Source organism: Sapajus apella, unplaced genomic scaffold, assembly GCF_009761245.1.
Source record: "Sapajus apella isolate SASKATOON/1434 unplaced genomic scaffold, GSC_monkey_1.0 scaffold13, whole genome shotgun sequence".
In the NCBI taxonomy this organism is placed as follows: domain Eukaryota; kingdom Metazoa; phylum Chordata; class Mammalia; order Primates; family Cebidae; genus Sapajus; species Sapajus apella.
Window position 1 is genome coordinate 1293122 of NW_022436953.1, and position 6398 is coordinate 1299519.

At 45.5% G+C, this 6398-nt stretch overlaps 1 protein-coding gene across 1 annotated transcript in view; it reads right to left on the bottom strand.

Annotated features, from left to right (window-relative positions):
• Positions 1 to 6398, bottom strand: part of MORN4 (MORN repeat containing 4) — a 16197-nt gene extending 9799 nt beyond the window's left edge. The window contains exon 1 of the mRNA XM_032281200.1: positions 6252 to 6398. The gene's annotated coding sequence lies outside the window, so the exon portion shown is untranslated. The remainder of the gene's footprint in view (positions 1 to 6251) is intronic.

Genomic DNA, 6398 nt, shown 5'->3' on the forward strand with positions numbered 1-6398 from the left:
TGCACTCCAGTCTGGGCCACAGAGGGGAACTCTGTCCATTGCGGAAAAAAAAAAAAAAAAAAAAAAAAAAAAAGAGAGAGACAGAGAGAGAACAAGCATCAGAACACTTTTTTTTTTTTGCGACAGGAGTCTCACTCTGTCACCCAGGTTGGAGAACAGTGGCATGATCTCGGCTCACTGCAACCTCCGCCTCCAGGGTTCAATAGATTTTCCCGCCTCAGCCTCCCAACTGGGATTACAGTTGTATACCACCATAACCAGCTAATTTTTGTGTTTTTTGACTAGAGACAGGGTTTTACCATGTTGGCCAGTCTGGTCTCAAACTCCTGACCTCAGGCGATCCAACCACCTTGGCCTCCCAAAGTGCTGGAATTACAAGCATGGGCCACCGTGCCCGGCCTTTTTATTTTTATATTTTAAGACAGGGTTTCGTTCCTGTGGCCCAGGCTGGAGTGCAATGGTGAATGGTTTGGTCTTGGCTCACTGCAACCTCCACCTTCCAGGTTCAAGTGATTCTCCCGCCCCAGCCTCCCAAGTAGTTGGGATTACAGACGCCTGCCACCACTCCCTGCTAATTTTTGTATTTCCAGTAGAGACGGGGTTTCACCATGTTAGCCATGCTGGTCACGAATTCCTGACCTCAGTTGATCCTCCCGCCTTGGCCTCCCAAAGTGCTGGGACTACAGGCATGAGTCACTGTGCCCGGGTGATTTGTTTGTTTGTTTAATGGAGACTGGTGCTGGTGACTTTGTTGAGTAGATTCAGCAGAGGGACCTGAACACCATTTTTCTTTTTCTTTTTTCTCTTTTTTTTTTTTTTTTTTGAGATACTCTCACTCTGTCATTCAGGTTGAAGTGCAGTGGCTCGATCTCAGCTTACTGCAACCTTTGCCTCCTGGGTGCAAGCAATTCTTGTGCTTCAGCCTCCTGAGTAGCTGAGCTTACAGGCGCCTGCCACCATACCTGGCTACTTTTTGTATTTTTAGTAGAGAAAGGGTTTCACCATGTTGGTTAGGCTGGTCTCGAACTCCTGGCCTCATGTTAACTGCCCACCTCGGCCTCCCCAAAGTGCTAGATTTGAGCCACCATGCCTAGCCAGAACATAATGATTTTTGATACAGACATCGAAAGCCCAGAAATGGTCTGATGTGAAAATAGCTAGGCCTGACAAGAGCAGGGCTCAGCGACATCTTCTACACCTTGGCTCTGTCACAAGTTTCATCCCAGCCATGAGGACAGATGAGTTCTAAGAATCCCTGTGTTCTTGTCCAAATAAGAGAAAAGATTCATTTCTTGCCTAAATGAAGGCCAACCTTGTGGAGACTCTTCTAGAGATGTTTGGGGGCCACTCTCATAGGACTTTCTCCCTTCTTCAGTTATCAGTCAAGAATTTCATTTCCATTATCTCTCACACAGAAGATATCCAAGGCAAGGACCGTTATCTTCTTGTAGTAAAATGCCTCCAAACCTCTGGGAGCTATTTTCTGAGAGATGATGCTGGTACTTGCTATGTCATCTCTGTCCTATCAGTGTCTCAGAAGGTCAGCATCCAATTTCAGGCTCACAGCCTCTTATCACTGGCCCAGCATCAGAGTGTGCTGGGTTAGAGGCCAACATGACTCCATTACAAATACAACATTAATGAGAGTATGAGAAGCAGTTTTCCATCAGAACAGAGGAAAACTCTTTCCAGTACAGATGGGCATTTTGATCAGGCTATCTTCAGCTCTTCCCAGAATTTTTTTTTCTTTTTTATTTATGCTTTTTTTTTTCTTTTTTTCCCAGCTCTTCCCAGAATTAAGTCACAGTACTAAAAGTCAGCTTATGGTTGAAATTTCATTCCTTCAAAGCGGAATAGAAGCTGAAGGGCTGTATCTTCCACTAAATCTTATAATCAACCATTCCAAAACCTAAACACAAAATTACTATTTATACAGAAAGATTATAGGAGCATTTCCTTTAGATGTTTGGCAGCAGTTAACCAACTTGTTTTCACTCAAAATTTGGAAGGAGTTATTGCAGTGGGATTTGAGGAGTCATATACACTACACAGGAGTCAGGAAAAGCACTGCCTTGTATTTATTTACTTTTTCTCAAAGCTACAGGAAACTTCCAAAGAGTGGCATCATATACCTTATTCCAGAAGGATGACTAGAAGATTATTGAAAGAAGGGAATGTTTCTCCAGTTTGAGAGTTATTTATGGACAAAGCACTAGTTCTCAAGCTGTACACCTACCCCCTCCACCGGCTTTGTTTTTTGAGACAGAGTCTCACTGTGTTGCCCAGGCTGGACTGTAATGGTGTGATCTTGGCTCACTGCAACCTCCACCTCCCAGCATCGAGAGATTTTCATGCCTCAGCCTCCTGAGCCTCCTGAGTAGCTGGGATTGCAGGTGTGCCAGTATGCCTAGCTAATTTTTGTATTTTTAGTAGAGATGGGGTTTTACCATGTAAAACTTCTGGCCTCAAGTGATCTGCCTGCCTTGGCCTCCCAAAGTGCTGGGATTATAGGCATGAGCCACACTGTGCCCAGCCCCTAATCACTTTTAGTATGCTGTTAGCTCTTGGGGATTATATCCTAAGTATTTTAAGGAAACCAATGAGACCAGAAAGGTTACCTTTTGATTGCCAAATGAGGCAGACTGTATTTCCAAGATGTTTGCAATAGTATCTTCTGTCTTACATGTTTGTCTACAATTTGACCTGGCTGCTGACCCATTAAAAGGTGAAATCTACCTCCCTTCCCTTGAATCTCAGTAGGCTCGTGACTGTTTGGACCAATGGAACACAACGAAAATGTGTTCTGAGGTTAGATCATAAAAGGTGATGCAACTTCCATCTTGCTCACCAATATACTCACACTTGGACATCTGAGCCACCACATAAAAAGCCTGACTACCCAGAGGCTAACACTGAAAGCCAAGCCACACAGAAAAGCCATATACTGGTGCTCCAGTTGGCTGTCCTTACCTTTGAATCATCCTATCTCAGGTACCAGGCATCAGTGAAGGAGGCTTCAGATGATTCTGGCCCTCAGCCATTGAGCCTGCGTTCCATCCAGTATCAGGGAGCAGAGAGAGGCCTCCCATGACACCCGGTCCAAATTCCTGACCCACAGAATCCATGAGCATCATGTGGTGGTTTTAAGCTGCCAAATTCTGGGGTACTTTGTTATATGGCAATAATAACTAGAATACCATGTTTCAACCTAACCCTGCCACCATCCTCTACCATTGGCTTTCAACAGTACATAGTACAAACTTTCATTCCATTTTGATTTAGGGACATATAGCAAATTCCCGTAGGCAGATGTTTGCCAAAATCATGTCCATTGCCAAGACCACAATCAGAAGTGCTAATGAAAAGGAACACATGTAGAATCCATGGGTCTAAGGCCATGGTTGAATATATTTGGCTAGAAACTGTAACATGTGCCCAAATAGTTGATACTGTTGCTATTTGGCATATTGTCTGGATTTTAATTTATGACTTTTATAATTAACCATGCTAATAAATAGTTGTATAGCTACTGACCCAAAAAGGAATTTCACCAATAACTATGGTCATTGAGACAAATCTGGTTTAACAAAATATAGCCAGTGCTGATGAAGATGGAAAGCCCAGTACTTTTTTTTTTTTTTTTTTTTTTTTTTTTTGACAGAGTCTGGCTCTGTCATTCAAGCTGGAGTGCAGTGGCATCATCTCAGCTCACTGCGACCTCTGCCGCCTGGGCTCAAGACATCCTCCCACCTTTAGCTTCCGCTGGGCCTACAGAAACACGCCACCATACGCAGCAAATATTTGCATTTTTTTGTAGAGATGGGGTTTCACCATGTTTCCAAGGCTGGTCTTGAACTCCTGGGCTCAAGTGATCTGCCCACCTCAGCCTTCCAAAGTGCTAGGAATACAGGTGTGAGCCACTGTGCCTGGCCCAATACTTTAATAAGGGATACAAGTCAGTATCTGTATCAGTTAACCAAATCATCTTTTTAAAGAGAATATATGGCTTAGGGGTTTAGGCTCTAGATAAATTCATGGAATCCAGTCACAAGCCAAGATGATTCACACTTCTAAACAGACACCCACACTTTCTGCACTCCTGACAGATGGGTTGCAAAAGATCAGTCCAAACATTTACATAAAAGAAAATTACTATTATTTCCCTGTAAACCAATACACTATTAGTCTGCACTACAGACCACATTCTTGCGATTTTTATTTTCTTCTGTCCCAGACCTTTCTTTTTTTATTTTCTTATTTCCAAACAGAACTCTGAGACAGTAATGAGAATTTTTGTTTCCATTCTTTTAATTTTTTTCTAATTTTAAGAAATCAACTTATTAAAGAACACTTTGTATTCACAGTAACCTGTGTCCAATTTAAGAGGATTTAAAAGAAAAAAAAATAGCATAAAGAGAAACAGAGCCAGGCATGGTGGCTCACTCCTGTAATTCCAGAACTTTGGGAGGCTGAGGCAAGAGGGTTGCTTGAGCCCAGGAGTTCAATACCAACCTGGGAAATGTAGGGAGACCTCATCTCTACAAAAAAAAAAAAAAAGAAAAAATACAAAAATTAGCCAGATGTGGTAGTGCATGCCTGTAGTCCCAGCTACTCAGGAGACTGAGATGGGAGGACTGCTTGAGCCCAGAATTTGAGGCTGTGGTGAGCAGTGACAGCACCACACCTGTACTCCAGCCTGGGCAACAGAGCTAGACCTTGTCTCAAAAAAAAAAAAAAAAAAAAAAAGTTGAGGCAGTGGGGTGGGGGAGATCCAGTTAGAGAATATTGTTTGTAGGGGAGCCACCCTAACCACCCACATATACCTTCACACTGTCCCCACAAAACCACCCTTCCCAGGGTACAATAGTCTTGTCAAATTACTTCAGTAATAAAGAAAGCAGCTCACAGGCTTTTAGAATCTTAAAGAGGAGAAAACGGAGGCTTTGATAAACAAAAATTAACCTTGTTAGGAACCTCGAACAAAAAGTCAAATATTCTATTTATTTATTTATTTATTTATTTAGAGACGGAGTCTTGCTCTGTCATCAGGCTGGAGTGCAGTGGCCCAATCTGGGCTCACTGCAACCTTTGTCAGTCGGGTTCAAGCGATTCCCCTGCCTTAGCCTCCGGAGTAGCTGGGACTACAGGTGCGCCACCATGCTGGGTTAATTTTTTTTTATGTTAGTAGAGACGGAGTTTCACCGTGGCCAGGATGGTCCCAATCTCTTGACCTCACCCAGCCTGGTGCAATCTTGGTTCACCGCAACCTCCGCCTGCCGGGCTCAAGCGATTCTCCTGCCTCAGCCTCCCATGAAGACGGGGATTACAGGCATGCGCCACCACGCCAGGCGAATTTTGTATTTTTAGTGGAGACAGGCTTTCTCCATGTGGGTCAGGCTGGTCTCGAACTCCCGAGCTTAGGTGATCCGCCCACCTCGGCCTCCCAAAGTGCTGGGATTACAGGCTAAATATTCTTTGTTAAGTGTTTTAAAATGAGCTCGAAATAACTGTTTTTTATTATAAGTCTAACCTCCTCTTTCCCATGTGAAAAGTAAACAAATATATATCTTTGCTAATCAAAGAAAGTGGGAAGAAAATACTGGCGCCAAAAAGAATGTTAAAAAATAAAAAGGCGATGATGACCTGGGGGTAATTGGGACTAGGGAGCAACACTGCCAGAATCCTATCCTATTTCATGGGAAAAGGAATGCCGTGGCTGGGCTCCGATACAGCAGTTATTCCTGCTGGTACCTAAGCAGTTCAGAGACTGCAGGGATACCACCCATCAACAAATTAAACCATCCCATTCCCCAGGCTTCCATATGTGGAGTTCTCCCCACCAGTGCGATAAAGGCAGGCCCTGGGAAAACAAAGCCCTAGACCACAACAAGGCAACACCCTCTCGCACCCCATTTTCGCGTTCCAGCCCGGCTCCTTTCAGCTACCCCGGGCCCGCTCTCCCGCCTGGCAGGGTATAACGCTCACACGAGTCTGCCATTCCCTCTGACGCAGGCTCGCAGCGCCTGCTCGCCAACCCGACTGCAGTGGGCTCTCTTGGGCCTCGACCCCCGCGGTGGAGACTAAAGGGTCCAGGCTCGTGTCCCACACAGGCAGCCGCCCTCGGGTCTCGGGTCAGTGTAGCCGAGATGGAGCCGCGCCCCCCAGCCGGGTCATCTCGTGCTAGTTCCTCAGTGCCCACCTGGCTGATTATAGTCTTTCCCCGCCCCCTCCCTCCCGCGCCTGCAGCCAACCTGGGGCCGGCCTTTCAGGATGACCGTCACGCCTCGACGCAGGGCTCCAGCGCCTCGGACTTTTCCTGGGCTCCCGGCTGCCACCTTGCTCTCTGCCACCTCCACCAGCGCTTGCCCCACTTGACACCGCCATCCCGGCCGCCGCAC